This window comes from Crotalus tigris, unplaced genomic scaffold, assembly GCF_016545835.1.
Source record: "Crotalus tigris isolate CLP2741 ecotype Arizona unplaced genomic scaffold, ASM1654583v1 scf7180000017987.690289119674:8195010, whole genome shotgun sequence".
Taxonomy (NCBI): Eukaryota; Metazoa; Chordata; class Lepidosauria; order Squamata; family Viperidae; genus Crotalus; species Crotalus tigris.
In genome coordinates, this window is record NW_024096758.1 from 5,007,147 (window position 1) to 5,024,984 (window position 17,838).

Here is a 17,838-nt window from a genome sequence, read left to right on the forward strand (position 1 = left end):
TTTGCTGCGCCACGGATGTCGCCGCAGAAGGGGCACTCGGACTTCTTGCCGTGGAAGCCGAGAAATTGAGCACTTGCTTGTCTCCCTGCCTCAGCCTCTGTAGGCAGTTTCTAAATTTGGGGTGCGGGCCATGCGGGAATTTTTAGTTTGCGGCTCCGTAGTTTCTTTGAGTCTTGTCTGTCTCCTTGCACTGACTTCACAAATGTCTGGACTGGCTGGCCTAAAGGGGAGAATTAGAAAGATTAAAGGGAGGGTGAAGTCTTGTCAGGAAAAGCCTGGCATTCTGCAAAACAGGGTGCAAATTAACTTGAGTAGATTCTAACATCACAGTGCCTTGGTTTTGCAAGGCTATTCATGATTTTTTTTAACCAGCAAGTCAGTGATCACCCACTGTGGGGTATGATTATATTCTCAGCCTTGATTAGAGATATATGAATATGTGCCTTGTGTATTAACCAATCCTCTCAGTGTGGAGCACATACATGATCTAGCCCATATACATAGGTGACTGAGTAACTCTGTAGATTGATGTTTGGAATGCAGAATGGCTGGTCTACTGTGTTGGCTGGCCTAGAAAATGGCTTTTTACTTTTGTGACTATCAGGCCACTCATCAGGAAAGTGCTGGATACAGACAACAATTCATATATTTTAGGAGGTGCTGGTTCAATTTCATCTGCGAATGCATCAGTCCTAAAGTAAAAAAGTTAATACATTCCATCTTTCCCTAGGAAAATAAGTGTTTATATCAAATTGTTATAGACATGATAATTTTATTTAAAATACACATTTACATACATACACGCACACACACACACACACACACACACACACACACATACCAATAAAATTTTGAGAGCAATAAATCTTTTATGAGATTTTCTGGGTACATATAAATACTGTATAACCTGATTATGGAATGAATGCATTTTCTGGATTCACATGTATTGAATCATAAATTAACTGGCAGGTTGGGATTAGTTAATATGCCAAACATACAAACACTGAAGCAAATTAATGATACTTTTTGTGAATGCCTCTGATGCATATTTATTGTATTTTTATTTGTTACATGAACACATTTCCTCTGGGAATTGAGGAAATCCAAGTAATCTGTTGACAAATGTGTCCAATACTGTTCACTGTTTTCTACTTTTTGATGAAGTATCATTGCATGTGTGTTGTGCATGTATGCATGCCTTCAAATCAGTATTGACTCCTGGTGAATGCCTGGACAGGTTCCTGCAGTTTTCTTGGCAAAATTTCAGAAGTTGTTTGCCACTGCCTTCTTCCTAGGGCTAAGAGAGAGTAGCTAGGCCAGAATCACACAGCTGCCTTTGTACATAAAGGAGGGAGGGCTATATCTAACCTATCTTTGGCATATTATGGCAGATTATGAGCTGGAGCACCATTACAAGCTGGGAATCGGTCACTTCTGGACTGTTGCTTAAAATACAGATAGTCCTTATGACCAAAATTTGGACTGGAACTTCCATCACTAAGTGATGTGATTGTTAAATGAGTCGTGCCTGATTTTATAACCTTTTTGTCATGAATGTTAAACAAATGTTCTTAAGTGAGTCTGGTTATTCCCATTGATTTTGCTTGTTGGAAGCTTCCAGGGAAGGTTGCAAATGCAATTGCATGAAACTGGGATGCTGCAACTGTTATAAATACATGCTGGTTGCCAAGTAGCCAACATTTGATTATGTGACCACAGGGACTCTGATAGTCATAGGTGCAAGGACTGGTCATAAGTAACTTTTTTCAGTGCCATCATAACTTTAAACATGTTAAACAAATGACTATAAGCGAATACTACTTTTTTTGCTGGTCAGCTTGTCAGTGTACCTGATCTCTGTGGTAAGTAGATGAGATTTCATGACAAGAACATTGTTTCTTATAAATTCTGTAAACTTACTTGAGTGAATGCTCTATTTTAGAGTTCCAGCATGTCTTCTCTGTATTTGCTGCAGAAAACAAAAGAAAGTGTGGTCATGATTATCTGTCAGATCCCATTTGATCTGGCTATAGCAGGGGTGTCAAACTGCTGACCTGTGGGCCGGACGTGTCATCGGGAAACCACGCCCACCCCATTGCCGGCAATGGTGAAAAAGCTCTAATACATTGCGCGACGTCGCAAGTTTGACATGTCTGGGCTATAGCCTTCCTACAGATTTCTTTTAATTGTATTTTTCATGATTTCTTTCTCAATTATTCATGCATGGTACTCTTTCTAGCACTTATTTTTCTTTGTGCTGTGTCATAAGATACACCAGGTTCTCCTGACAAGACTGATTCAGTCTACCCATTTCCCTGCTGGACAGAATGGAGGTTAAGAGGGTTTTTAATCCTCCTTGTGGGGATATAAACTTATCTTACAAATAGAGTATTTGATTAGCCAAGTAAATCTTCTCTGTTGAGTGTCTCTGATGTGACTATGAACTGTATGAACACACTTCTGAAAAACTAAAGTGATGTGAGAGGTCTGCAATGGTTTCATTTATATTTATGGCTGTTATATGTCTCCTTTAACTTCTTGCTGTCCTTTGATAATTGGTTCTTGCTTCAATTATATTTAAATGGTGAAAGGGAAAGACTTTTTACCCTGCTGTGAAATAGTTCCAACTATTCTGTATGGCCTGTCTAAAACTCAGTCTTGATCACCTTAGTATTTAGCTGCCATAAATATTTATGAGACTGGTTGGTGGAATAATTGGTATTGAAAACTGAGGTATTGTTTCCTAAATGAGCCTTCCTGGATTTTTCTGACTGTGCATGGCACTTTGGAGATAAATAGCCCTGTGTATATTTGACTGGCTATGCACCCTCTTTTCTTAACCAGTTTTTGAGACCAAACACCATTTGATGATATCTTTAAGAATTCCCATTAGCTTGATATGGCCTAATAAGAGGCGATTAAAAAGAGGAAAAAAAGTGGAGGAGAATGGGGTAGGTTTTTAAAATCAGAGATATAGTTGCATGAACAATTAGTGTTTGCTGCACTACATTAAAATTACAAACAGAAAAGGAAATGACTGTGGAGTAAAAAGTATTCTCATCTTGATAAGAACTGGAAAAAGGAACAGAAAATTTTGAAACGATATTTTAAAATATAACTTGGAAGATGCGCTCTGCTTCTTGCTGAAGTACATAGCTTTTCAAGAAAGTAACATAAGAGTTGTATGCTCTATCTTTGAACAGGCCTTTGTAATTTCAGATTTCAAGGCAGCTGTAGATTTTTTCAGCTCAGACTTTAAACAGCTGCTAATAAATATGTGTCTGATCTTTTGAAAATGTTCAAGAAATTTCTCAACCTCCCTAGGCAGCTGCTTCAGCCAATCCTTGTCTGATTCTCAGTTTCTTCCTCTTTTTCAGCAATGTTTTCAAATCTTGGGATAGGCAAAATTAGGGGCATCTTGCAATAAAGAATTTGAATTTTGGATGTAATAATTAAGTAAAAGTTAATGGATGAGGCACTCAGAGATGAACAACTCCTGAGGTATGTGATTCATTTCTACTCTGTGTTGACCTCAAGACAGAAATGCTGACAGTATAAATTGGGCTAAGCTGTCTACATGATTTACTGGTGCTGGAATTTTTTTCATCTTTCTTCAAGCTGGTTGCAAGTCAGTTCTGAAGCCTGGGCAGTGATGTCATTGTGAAGGACATATTCTGGACTGTATTATTGTGGATTCTATTAAGAAATGATTTGAAGACTTTTCTAATTTCCCACTGGGGCTACAGTGTGGGCCTTCTATTTTGATAAATATTTTCTCAAGCTATCTTACGAGACTGGAGAAGAGGCAGAGCACAGAAGACCCCTAATAGTACTTATAGTGAACATCAGCCATTTTTTGTAAGCAGTAAAGAATGTCTGGATACATGAGGCCATTGCCACTATGGTAAAATGCTAAATGACTCTTCTACTTGTGCATTAGGGAACTAATCATCCTGTTCAATGTCACTTCAATTGAGTTCTGTTCCAAAGTGTTACATTTACATTTCTACTTGATACCCTGTCATAGATTACTACCTGGGCAATTCACTTGTTGATTGTAATAAGATAATGTGGAGAGGTAGCTGGAGATCCACTTGAAATGTTAATGTAATTTTGGAATCAGTGGTTGCAATTTGTTTAATGTCACAGTAATGGCACTTTGGTTAATTCTAAGACTAATTCAAAGCAGGATAATTAATCAACTACCAATGTTTCTACACATTTGTGGCAAAAGCTGTTGTTTCAGGCTGCATTTTAGGATGTGGTTGCTCACCTGTAGTTCCATATGAAAAGAACTACAATCTTTGTCTGAGGATGGTAATTCAGCAATTTTTGAACAAAACTATCTTAACAGTTTGCAGATACCATTTTGGTCACGGCTGTTGCTTAGTTAAGCTCGAAGTTCTGTGGCCTTATATAAAAATTCTAAAGACAGCTGCATGGGTTGGGAAAATTCCTGTTCCTCACTGTTACTACTACAGTTAAGTTATTTATATAGTCTCTTAATTACAACATACTTGGTCTTACCCACAGTCATGTCTGAGAACATTTTTTTCTCCCAGCAGTTGAAGATAAATCACTTAGATGATAAACAGAATTACACTCAGTATTAGGTCAATTTGCCTTCATTCGTAGGCCAATTTAATTAAACTATCAATTGTGACCCCCAATATCTGTTTCCAAGATAGTGTGTGTGTGTGTGTGTGTGTGTGTGTGTGTGTATGTGTATGTTGATTCCCTCTTCTTTGTGGCAACCTCTGAGATATTGGAACACTGCTATCATGTCACCCCTCATCCTTCATTAAACCAGATGTACCCAATTCCAGCAACTATTTATAAGATTTAGCCTCCATTCCCCTAATCATCTTTGTTGTTCTTCTCTGTACTCTTTCTAGAGTCTCAATATCTTTTTTACATCATGGTGACCAAAACTGGATGCAGTATTCCAAGTGTGGCCTTACCAAGGCATTATAAAGTGGTATTAACACTTCATGTGATCTTGATTCTATCCCTCTCTTAATGCAGCCTAGCACTGTGTTGGCTTTTTTGGCAGCTGCAGCACACTGCTGGCTCATATTTAAGTGATTGTCCACTAGGACTCCGAGTTCCCTCTCACAGATACTACTATTGAGTAAAGTACCACCTATAGTGTACCCGTGTGTTTGTTTTTCTTGCTTAAATCTAGAATCTTACTTTTTTTTAACCATTGAATTTCATTTTGTTAGATAGCGCCCAATGTTCAAGTCTGTCAAGATCCTTTAGTATCTTAAGCCTATCTTCTGGAGTGTTGGCTATTCCTGCCAGCTTGGTGTCATCTGCAAATTTGATGAGTTCCCCATCTATCCCTTCGTCCAAATCATTGATGAAGATGTTGAAGAGCACTGAGCCCAGAACAGAGCCCTGGGACATCCCACTACACACTTCCCTCCATGTAGATGCAGTTTCATTGAGGACCACATGCTGAGTATGGCCGGTGAGCCAGCTACGGATCCATCTGGTGGTGATTCTGTCTACCCCACATTTTTTTATCTTATGAAGTAGTAGGTTGTGATCTACTTTATCAAATGCTTTACTGAAGTCCAAGTAAATTATATCCATAGCATTCCTCTGGTCCGCTAATTTTGTCACCTGGTCAAATAATGCAATAAGATTTGTCTGGCATGATCTGTTTTTGACAAACCCATGTTGGCTTTTGGTTATGACTTTGTTTGCCTCTAGGTGTTCATTGATTCCCTGTTTCCCCAGAAATAAGACCTAACTCAAAGTAAGCCCTAGCATGGTTTTTCAGGATGCTCATAATATAAGCCCGACCCCAAAAATAAGCCCAATTAAGATTATCAGCCATTTAGTCCCATAGTTCTCTGAAAACAAGACCTAACTGAAAAGTAAGCCCTAATGTGTCTTTTGGAGCAAAAATTAATATAATTTGGGACAAAAATTATTTTCAGGCTATGTATATAGGGGTGTATGTGTGTGTGTGTGTGTGCATGTGCGCATGCTCGTGTGCATATATATTGTGTGTATATGTTTGTGTGTATAAAATCTCCCAACTGTGTTATTTCTATAAATAATTCAAGGTGGCAAACATATCTAATAATCTTTCTTCTTCCTATTTTCTATGTTTCTACTACTTTGAAACTGAATTAAATTCTTAAAAAATTAGAGGAAAGTTTACATTGGGAAAAGACAAGAAAGAGCTATAGTAGTAATTCTGAAATATCTTAAGGATGTCAAATATTCAGAGGATATATTAAAATAAAAGCTGGACAACCATCTGTCAGGGATGCCTTAACTGAATTCCTGCACTGAATGATTTGGACTCAATGTCCCTAAATGTCTCTTTCTGATTTTAAGAAAGATATAAAATATAACATTTACTGTTCCATTATATAATGTGTATGACATATATTTATCCCTTCATAATATTCTAATTATTATCCATTATCCATTCTTATGGTTTCTAAATTATTGCATATAGTTGCCAGACAAATGGAAATAATGATGGAGTATAGATAATGAACAGAGGATGAAGGATGTATTTCCTTTTCAATCTCTGTTCATTCTGTATCCATACGCTCTGCTTACCACTGCCTTTTTTGCTTTTTTTCAAAGGCCACCTGTCTCATATTTTAAGTGATTTAAGCTTTGGAGCAAGACCAAGCCACCTTTTATAAAATCTTGCACACATTGTGCTATTGGCCCTCTCTTCAACCCTGCTTTTCTTTCGATACCTTGTATATGCCAAGATGTCTATTTATAGCGTGCTTCATTGGTGCCACATGGATGTTTGAATTTACTTTGTGATAATCTTATGACAGTAAAATTTGCTATTCATTTATGTATTTGATTTTTATAGCTACCCACCTCAACAAGTGACCCTGGGTGGTATACATCATAAAACATTAAAACAATTAAAACAGTACAATATAAATGGCATCAGGTAAAACTGTTACTACCCTAATACAGCCAGGAAATGAGGCCTGTAACACATTTGGGGGGGGGGGCAAGCCTGGACACACAACCAACTCTTCATGCTTTACGAAAGGTTAACAATGTTGGGGTCATCCTGATATTTGAAGGGAGAATATTCTAGCAGAGATGACAGAAGAGAAGGCATGTCTCATGGGTCCTGCCAGCCAGCATTCCTTGGCTAACAGGACCTGCAACAAGCCTCACCTGCCTGACAGCATATAGGTGTAACAAATTGTTTTCCAGACGTATGTTTTCCTTTTGTTCAGAGCGCTGCAACATCACTCCTCCCCCAACAAATAAACAATTTTCTTTGGTTGCTTTATAACATCATGTTTTATCTTACAATCTGCAGTTTGTCATTACAGGTCATGTCTTAGTCTTGGTTAGTTTATCATAGTGGGCTGATGGCTATCTTTTGGTTAAACAGCCATTGGTCCTCCAAGAGAACAGGGATGGGCAAGAATAGGCAGCAGTTTCTGCATTGTTATTCTGCTCCCATTTTATAGGTTCAAAGCCTTTGGGCATGGGCAGAGTACAGAATAAATAAGTAAATAATGAACAAATGGGATTAATTAGGAGTATAAACAATATCAAGAGATTCAGCCTTTACCCATTCTGTGCATCTGCTCCTGATTGAGCCCCGTGTTTTTTCAGTTATTTCTATATAAAAAACGAACATTTTGGAAATATTCGTTGGCCAATTACCAACATGGAAAATAATACGGAAGACTGACAATCCATGATCCACAAAAATATGTTTGTTTTAGACGATAGGCAGAATGTGTCTGTAAAAAACATGGTTACAAAATACATTGTCAGGAAATTCAGATTTGAATTTATGGGCAAAAGATAGGGTTCAATTGATGCCCCAAAGTTCAATCCTAATAATTGATATTGATATATATTGATATATATCCCAATATATTGTGATATATATTGTATTTGCACGTATCAATTATTCTTTTGTGTGCTTTTGCAAAGTGTTGAATAGAATATAGAAGCATAATTTATTAATCAAATTTATATGGCTGCCCTTCTTATGGAAAGTGATTCTGGATGGTATGTAACAAGCACAAATCATTATGAGATAGGAATACTACTTCCGAGTAGAAAGAACATATTCTCTATGCCATGCCAATTGATTTCATGTGTAGTGAGGATGTGCACAGTGTATGGAGTAGAATGTACTTTGAGCTGAGGTCCTGTTGGCATCCAGTCAGTGTGCAGATTAAGTGGTCACGCTGGACAGTATTCTGACCTGAAATCTGCAGAGGTTGCTTTTCTGAGCATAAGTTAGTCTTTTCCAGACATTTCATGAATAACACTAATTAGAAATACGGTAGGTCATTATTTTCCAACTGTCTTACCTGGAAAACGGCTGGGAAAATCTGTAGAGAAAGTGATTGAAGGCTATAGTCTTTCTTCTAAAGCTGCTATTGTCTTGTCCAGTTCCCCTTTGTGAGCCTTTTATTGGAATAACTGTAGTGGTGCCTGGTCTCCCCCATGAGATTGATTTCTGGCATGCTGCCAATTTCTGTTGGGTTTCCTTTGTTAGAATGCATTTCTTGCTTTTTGCCACCCTTTTGAATGTTTTTGTCTTGGGAGTTGCATAAGCAGGACTAAGCAAATTATGTGACTGCTGACCAATAAGTGAGTGACTTGGAACATACTAACTGAAAAGCCTCTGCTGTGTGGCACCCAGCATTCTCTTGCTTTTGTGATGTATTACTGTACTGGATTAGTAGTGGAAGACAAAGGTAGGGAAAAGCCATGCTAATAGATGCCATTCAGTAGCATCTGGTTCCAAACCAACGGGTGCCTGAGATCTGGAGTGATGTTATGTCTTTTTCCAAGTTGTTGCAACAAAAACAAAATTCTAGAGACAAATTCGTTAAGAAACTTTTATGGAATAGAATCTACTTCATAACTTGGCAAATGTGTAAATAAATCAAGAGACCTAAATTCCTATTAAACAAAACAAGTATCAAATCTGATAATTCTATGAACTATTGCAGGATTTATCCCTAGTCCTGTTAAATAACAAATCCAAATTATATTTCTGTCCCCATAATAATTAAATAGGCAGCACCACCATAGTTAGGAATTAACAATTTGTTTTCACAAGCAAGGATTCATTTTCCTGCTTGCCTTCCAATGTCATACAGTACCTGTTATCACCAGTCATCAAATCTCCTCTAATTTCAACATAAAATTCTGGTTTATTAGTTTAAACTTGAATTTAAACAGACTAGGTTTCAGGACAGATTGTGGTCCAGGAGCAGCAAATCACAAAACAAGCATTTTTAAAATATAGTTAAGAGAATATTTCCCATTGTTTTGAACATTTATGGTAAGACATATTCAAGGCACTTGCTCATCTCAACTGTTGTAGGTCTTGTTAAGGTGGGCAGATGTTGTCCACTATAATCAAAAAGGACATTTATTTGTTTACCACTCACATTAATCCTTATATGCACCTTTATGTCCTGGGAAAACATAATTGTCATCTAAATCAATTACTGTGTAGAGGTAGTCCTGGATTTACAATCACAATTGAGCCCAGAGTTTGTGTGACTAAGTGAGAAATTTGTTAAGAGAGTTTTGATCCATTTTACAACTTTTCTTGCCACATTTGTTTAGTGAATCACTGCAGTTGTTAAATTAGCAACACAGTTGTTAAGTGAATCTGGCTTCCCCATTAACTTTGCTGGTCAGAAGGTTGAAAAAGATGTTCACATGACCCTGGCACACTGCAACCGTCATAAATATAAACCAGTTGTAAAGCATCTGAATGTAAATCACGTGACCGTGGGGATGCTGCAATGGTCATAAGTGTGAAAAATGGTCATAAGTCACTTTTTTCAGTGCCATTGTAATCTTGAACAGTCACGAAATGAACTGTTATAAATCGAGGGCTACCTATACTTCCCAATTATGTATAATGATGATGATGATGATGATGATGATGAAGTTGGAAGAGACCTTGGAGGTCATTAAGTCTAACCCTCTGTGCAGGCAGGTAACCCTATATCATTTTGGACAAATGGCTGTCCAGTTTCTTCTTAAAAACTTCCAGTGTTGGGGCATTCACCGCTTCTGGAGGCAGGTTGTTCCACTGGTTAATTGTTCTAACTGTCAGGAAGTTTCTCCTTAGTTCTAGGTTGCTTCTCTCTTTGGTTAGTTTCCATCTGTTGCTTCTTGTCCTGCCTTCAGGTGCTTTGGAAAATAGCTTGACTCTCTCTTCTTTGTGGCAGCCCCTGAGATATTGGAACACTGCTATCATGTCCCCCCCCCTCGTCCTTCTCTTCATTAAACTGACATAGAATTACATAGGTATAGAATTACATATCGAGATGGGTGGCTAGAGAAATAAAATAGAGATATAGTTTTGCATATGTACGTTTGTATGTATGTACTTGTGTTTGAAGGGGAAGGTAGCAGACTAGAGTCTCTTATGGGGTATGATATCCCCATAAGTAAAATAATCTGAGAAGCTGTTTAGGAACCAAGCACTAATCCTTCTGTATCTCAGAAAGATTTTGTAGAAGCTTTCCCCTGAAATTTTTACATCATTGCCAGGTGAAAGCAGGCCTCTCCTATTCCCCCAAAAGATGTAATACTTCATTTTCTCTCTTGACAGAACATTTCTGCTTGGTTTTCACAAAGGAAATTGATGTGATGAACTAGGCCTCCCCTTTGCTTTTAATAAGAGAGAGAGAGAATGGGAACTACAGCAATTCTGATGTGAGTCCACAGCTGGGAATATAGTGGCAAAATTCCAGTTATAGCAATGCCTGCAGCTGTCCAGTACAAACAAGCACCAAGCTCGTCTTCAACCCATTATCCTGTAGAGCAGCATTATTGGACAAGGTGCATTCAATCATTAGTTAAATTTCCAAGTTAAAAAATGAATAAATGATTTATGTAAACATTATACTGTGCCTTTCTTTCAGGAGTTTGAGATGTCATATTTAGCACTCCCTTCTCCAGGTTTTCTTCATAATATAGGTAGTCTTTGAAACCGTTAATTTAGTGAGTGTTCAAAGCTACAGTGGCACTGAAAAAAGTGACTTATGACTATTTTTCCTACTTAGGACATTGCAGCATCCCCATGATCACATGATCAAAATTTAGATGCTAGGCAACTAACTCATATTTGTGATGGTGGCTGTGTCCCAGGGTGATGTGAGCCCCTTTTGTGACTTTCTAACAAGCAAAATCAATGGGGAACGCAGATTAACAATCATGCTATTAACTTAACTGCAGTGATTCACTTAATAACTATGGCAAGAAAGGTTATAAAATGGGTCAAAACTCACTTAACAAATGTCTTGCTTAGCAATGGAAATTTTGGGCTCAATTGTGGTCATAAGTCAAGGACTACCTGCAATAATACTGTGAACTTGCATAGGCTAGAGCAGGGGTAGGCAACCTTGGCTCTTTTATGACTCGTGGACTTCAACTCCCAGAATTCCTGAGCCAGCTGGGAGTTGAAGTCCACGAGTCATAAAAGAGCCAAGGTTGCCTATCCCTGGCTAGAGGTAAAGTGAATGGTCCAGAATCACTCAGTGAGCTTCGAGGGCTGAGAGGATTTGCATTTGGACCTCCAAAATCCTAATCAGACATCCTAACATCTCCACTACAGTATATAGCAGATTAATGGATTTTAATGTAATTTAAGGTTTAAAATTTTCATAATGCAGCACAGGTGTTAGTTTCTATTTTCTCCTAAAGTGTTAACTAGAATCAGTTTTAAATAGTGTCAGACTTTGCTTCTTATAGTCTCGATTCCTTTGTGAAAGAGGAACAGTATACATCTGTTTGTCATTTAGGTAACTGCTAATTCTTTTATCAGTGTGAAAAATAATTCTTACAAAGAGCCTCTTTACAGCATCTTTGCCTAGTCTATGCTTTTCATAATAAAATTTTCATAAGATGTCGCTGTTTTGGCAGAGCTACTGGTTTTAGAGAATTTCTAAAAATTAATAAGGTCCAACTTGTTAGTAAGTAGTCTGGTAATTTTTAAATGCTTCATAACAGAGGGAAGGGGCATCTAAGATATTGATTTTATAACTATGAAAACATGCTGTAATAAACATTTAATTTGTATGTTATTTTGAAGGTTGCATATATTTTTATGTAAAAACTTTCAATAAAAATTATATATTTTAACGGATGCATTCTAATTGTCCTTTCTATTTTTTATTATTTTAAGAAAATTGTTTTTATCTCTTTTTAAATTCCATATCTCATGGGTCAATGAAACCCTAAATTTTTACTTCTCCAATAAAGAAAATCTGATGTCCATCCTTTGAAGTACATTTTTGGGAGTGTCCACTATCTTTTGAATGTATTTTTAGTTAAATCAACTTTACCTTAAGTCTGTTGATACCTTTTAAACATTTTAAAAGAAATGAAGTTATTGATGGGGCATTACTGGAAATTTCCAAAATGTCCTCTTTAAAATTCTTCTTGCACTTTTGATTGTTGTTGTTAATTGCGAAGTCGTGTCCGACCCGTCGCGACCCCATGGACAATGTTCCTCCAGGTCTTCCTGTCCTCTACCATCTTCTGGAGTCCATTTAAATTCACACCTACTGCTTCAGTGACTCCATCCAGCCATCTCATTCTCTGTCGTCCCCTTCTTCTATTGCCCTCAATCTTTCCCAGCATTAGGCTCTTCTCCAGTGAATCCTTCCTTCTCATTAGGTGGCCAAAGTACTTGAGTTTCAACTTCAGGATCTGGCCTTCTAAAGAGCAGTCGGGGTTGATCTCTTCTAGGACTGACCGGTTTGAACGCCTTGCAGTCCAAGGGACTCGCAGGAGTCTTCTCCAGCACCATAGTTCAAAGGCCTCAATTCTTTGCGCTCAGCCTTTCTTATGGTCCAACTTTCACAGCCATACATTGCAACTGGGAAAACCATGGCCTGGACTATACGCACTTTTGTTGCAGGGTGATGTCTCTGCTTTTAGTCCCCATCTGAGGTGATCTTGAGCCCAGAAAAATAAAATCTGTCACTACCTCCATTTCTTCCCCATCTATTTGCCAGGAATTGAGAGGGCCGGATGCCATGATTTTGGTTTTCTTAATGTTGAGTTTCAAGCCAACTTTTGCACTCTCCTTCTTCACCCGCATCAAGAGGCTCTTTAGTTCCTCTTCACTTTCTGCCATTAGAGTGGTATCATCTGCATATCTTAGGTTGTTGATATTTCTCCCGGCAATCTTAATTCCAACTTTTGATTCATCTAGCCCTGCCTTTCTCATGATGTGCTCTGCATATAAGTTAAATAGGCAGGGTGACAGGATACAGCCTTGCCGGACTCCTTTTCCAATTTGAACCAATCAGTGGTTCGTGTCGGTCTCACTGTGCTTCTTGACCCGCATATAGTTTCTCAGGAGACAAATGAGATGGTCTGGTACTCCCATCTCTTTAAGAACTTGCACAATTTGTTGTGATCCACACAATCAAAGGCTTTTGCATAGTCAATGAAGCAGAAGTAGATGTTTTTCTGGAACTCCCTAGCTTTCTCCATGATCCAGCGTATGTTGGCAATTTGATCTCTAGTTCCTCTGCCTCTTCGAAATCCTGCCTGTACTTCTGGTAGTTCTCGATCCACATACTGCTGGAGTCTAGCTTGTAGGATTTTAAGCATAACTTTACTAGCATGTGAAATGAGTGCAATGGTGCGATAGTTTGAACATTCTTTGCATTGCCTTTCTTTGGAATTGGAATATAAACTGACCTTTTCCAATCCTGTGGCCACTGTTGAGTTTTCCAAATTTGCTGGCAAATTGAGTGTAGCACTTTTACTGCATCGTCTTTAAGATTTTGAATAGCTCAGCTGGAATACTGTCACCTCCACTAGCTTTGTTGTTGCTCAGATTTTCTAAGGCCCATTTCACTTCACATTCTAGGATGTCTGGTTCGAGGTCAGTGACCATCTCATTGTGGTTATCTGGGGGATTCTTGTATAAGTTTTGCTCATTCTTGTATAGTTCTTCTGTGTAGTTTTGCCATCTCTTCTTAATCTCTTCTGCCTCTGTTAGGTCTCTGCCATTTTGGTCCTTTATCATGCCCATCTTTGCATGAAACGTTCCCTTCATATCTCCAATTTTCTTGAAGAGATCTCTGGTCCTCCCTATTCTGTTGTTTTCTTCTATTTCTTTGCACTGTTCATTTAAGAAGGTATTCTTATCTCTTCTAGCTATTCTCTGGAATTCTGTATTCAATTGGGTGTATCTTTCTCTTTCTCCTTTGCCTTCGCTTCCCTTCTTTCCTCAGCTATTTGCAAAGCTTCCTCAGACAGCCATTTGCTTTCTTGCATTTCTTTTTCTTTGGGATGGTTTTAGTTGCTACCTCTTGTACAATGTTGCGAACTTCCATCCATAGTTCTTCAGGCACTCTGTCTATCAGATCTAATTCCATAAATCTATTTGTCACCTCTACTGTATATTCATCAGGAATATGATTTAGTTCATACCTGAGTGGCCTAGTGCTTTTCCCTACTTTTTTCAATTTAAGCCTAAATTTTGCAACGAGAAGCTCATGATCTGAGTCACAGTCAGCTCCTGGTCTTGTTTTTACTGACTGTATACAGCTTCTCCATCTTTGGCTGCAGAGCACATAGTCAATCTGATTTCTATGTTGACCGTCTGGTGATGTCCATGTGTAGAGCCGTCTCTTGGGTTGTTGGAAAAGAGTGTTTGTTATGACCATCGTATTTTCTTGACAAAATTCTATTAGCCTGTGCCCTGCTTCATTTTGTACTCCAAGGCCAAACTTGCCTGTTATTACGGTTATCTTTTGGCTTCCTACCTTAGCATTCCAATCCCCCATGATGATAAGGACATCATTTTTTGGTGTTAATTCTATAAGATGCTGTAAGGCTTCATAGAACCGGTCAATTTCATCCTCTTCAGCACCAGGGTTGGGGCATAGATTTGGATCTGTGATATGAATGTTTGGCCTTGATTCGATTGAGATAATTCTGTCATTTTGGGGATGTATCCAGTAGCTTTCCTTATTCTTTTATTGACTATGGAAGGCTACTCATTCTTTGAGGGATTCTTGTCCACGTAGTATACCTGATGGTCATCTGAGTAATATTCACCATACTATCCATTTAGTTCGCTGCTTCCAAGATGTCGATGTTCAGGTCTGTGTCACTCTTTTTTGACTACGTCTAGCTTTGGGCCTTGATTCATGGCATCTGTTACATTCAAGGTTCCTAGGAGAAAAAATCTTACAGCCAATTGGACCTTCCTTTCAAAACAGAGATATCACAGCTGAGGTCCTTTCGGATGTGGCCCAGTCGCTTCATCTTTCTGCGCTACTAGTATAGCCCTCAGCCTTCAGACCTGAGGGGTCTCTTCCAGCTTCAATCTTTTTGCCTTTTAGTACTGTCCATGGGGTTTTCATGCCAAAGATACTGGAGTGGTTTGCCATTTCCTTCTCCAGTGGATCACATTTTGTCAGAACTCTCTGCTATGACCTGTCCGTCTTGGGTGGCCCTGCACGGCATAGCTTATAGCTTCATTGAGTTACGCAAGCCCCTTCGCCACGACAAGGCAGTAATCCATAAAGGGGGCGTTTTTGATAGAGATATGTTATAGGTTTTACTTCTTACATGAATACCATCAAATAAGGGAGTATTTTGGAATAACTTATCTTTGATTGCTTGGATTTTGGTTGCAGAGATCCAGGCAGGCATGGATAGGCAGGAGCTCTTTTCTGCCAGCCACCAGAGATGAGGGAGGGAGGGAGGACTCTTGGCAGGTAGCAGCAGCTTGCAACCCTGCTGCTTTCCCATTGACTTTCTGGGGAGGCTGGCAGAGAAAGTTAAGAGATGTTCTCCAGCACTGGAGATGGATAATCCACGCAGTGGGTTGAGACTGTATTCCTGGCCAATCAGATCAGTCAGCCAAAGGTGCCACGCCCGTCCTGGACCATGATTCTCCAGTCTTGACTGATCTGGCCACACAGAAAAACGTACAACTTTGGCTCCTGGGCAGATATAGTTCCTTTCCATTGGGGGGATTTTCTTCTAGTAGCTGAAATTGCTTAGTTTAAAAGTTAATTAGAGATAATTTAATTCAATTTAATTGATTACTCAAAAATTTCCTGGCTAAATTGTAAGACTCAGGAAGTCAGATTCCCTACAGGGGAAACCACCCTCACTTAAAAGGGGGAAATCCCTAACTCCCCTCCCTAACCCAAACCCCAACCACCTTCCCACAGCCGGGGCAGCCGGCAGCCGCCTTAAACAAACGGGGAGGCTCGTGCAACCCCTCGCGTTAAAAAGAAAGAAAGAAAGACAGAAAGGCAAGCAATTAGCGAGGGGAGCGGAGGACAAAGGGGACGCATGCTGGGAGGGAGATTGATTAAGAGAAACAGCTGGCGTGTGAAGGAGCAGTCTCTTTCACTCACCAGGCTGCTCAGGATTTTTAAACGAGGCACCATTGTCTGCACAGCTGGGAGCACGCGCGGCTCTTTGTTACAACCGCACGTGGCACAGGCAGCCTTTTTAGCACAGGCGCAATAATCTCCTGCTCCTTTTAACACATGCGCAGTAGTCTCCTGGCAGCGGCAGCCATACTTTTGTCCAAACAGGGGATCTAAGGCTCCCTGAGAAGCCTAGGTTCAGCCGCTGGAGTGAATTAATAGGCAAGCAGTACTAGGGTACTAAAGCATCTATTATTCATTCAGAGACATTCAAATCAGACACATAGCTGCTGGTTCCAGGACTTGGTGTCTTCAATCTAAAGTAAATAAGAACCGTTCATAACTAACTGTGTTTAGTTGCCTTTGGCTCCTTCCGGACTTCGGGTCCCCCATTAGTGGCCCGTACGCTTCTGGATTTAGTGGTGGGGTCCAGGCATCCCCAGTCGCGTGCCTGTCCTTACCCACCATAGTCAAGCCGGGTTCCAGGCATTCCCATTAGCGTGCCTGTTCTTATCCGTGCACAGTGACTAACTCTGACAATTTTGCAGAGTCTGCTCCTGAGTTTCAGACGCCCCCAGTAGTGCGCCTGTCCTTACTCAAAGTTGGAGCTCTCCTACTACCTGGGTCCCCCCTATCGCGGCCCAGCGTTAGTGGAGAATGGAGGAAGCAATCATTCCCTCCACTGGAGCCCCGCCTTCATCCTCTGGAGCACCTGCTTCAGAGGATTCGGAATCCTCTGCAGCCCCTAGAAAGGCTGAAAGGAAGTCATCAAAGAAGGCTGACAAACAGGCAATCAGAAGACACCAAGCCCTAGAAAAAGAGTTCGACAGAGCCCAGAAAAGGGCCAGAATTGAAAATAGGCAGAATGGGGGGATAGGTCCTGATCTACCGCTGGGTCTCCCTTCATCCCCACGGGCCATTTGGTCATTAGGGAGCTCATCACAGTCCCAAACAGAGGGTGGGATAGGCGAATTCTCATCGCTATCCCGATCCCCCTCCCCACGGAGGTTACAGGAAACCCCGAGGACCATGCTAACCACAGCACCTGCAGGGTCGCAGGCAATGGTCACTCCTCCTGCATTGACGGGGGATCTGCTAGATACCCTAATAGCACAGGCAGTGGACCGTGCATTTGAGGCCAGGGCTCAAACTTCAAAAGCCAAGTCTCTAGGACTTAGAACGAGGCATCGGGAGGAAACGGAGGACCATCAGGACCTCTCCTCCGTCTCAGACTCATCGGTCTCTGAGGAAGCTTACCTGGACCAGCCAGGTACGTCACAAGGGATTCAAATGTCTGAGGAAGAGGAGGACCCCTCACCTCAAGGGCCGTCCTTCAGCGGCCTGTTTAACCCTTCTCTTTTTGTTACCATTCTGCGCAAGGCTGAGGCCACAGCCCATCTGGGGCATGGGACACCAGCGGAGC

At 40.1% G+C, this 17,838-nt stretch overlaps 1 protein-coding gene across 1 annotated transcript in view; it reads left to right on the plus strand.

Annotated features, from left to right (window-relative positions):
• MAPRE3 (microtubule associated protein RP/EB family member 3) overlaps positions 1-17,838 on the plus strand; it is a 45,018-nt gene that overhangs the window by 693 nt on the left and 26,487 nt on the right. The gene's annotated exons all lie outside the window — the stretch shown is intronic.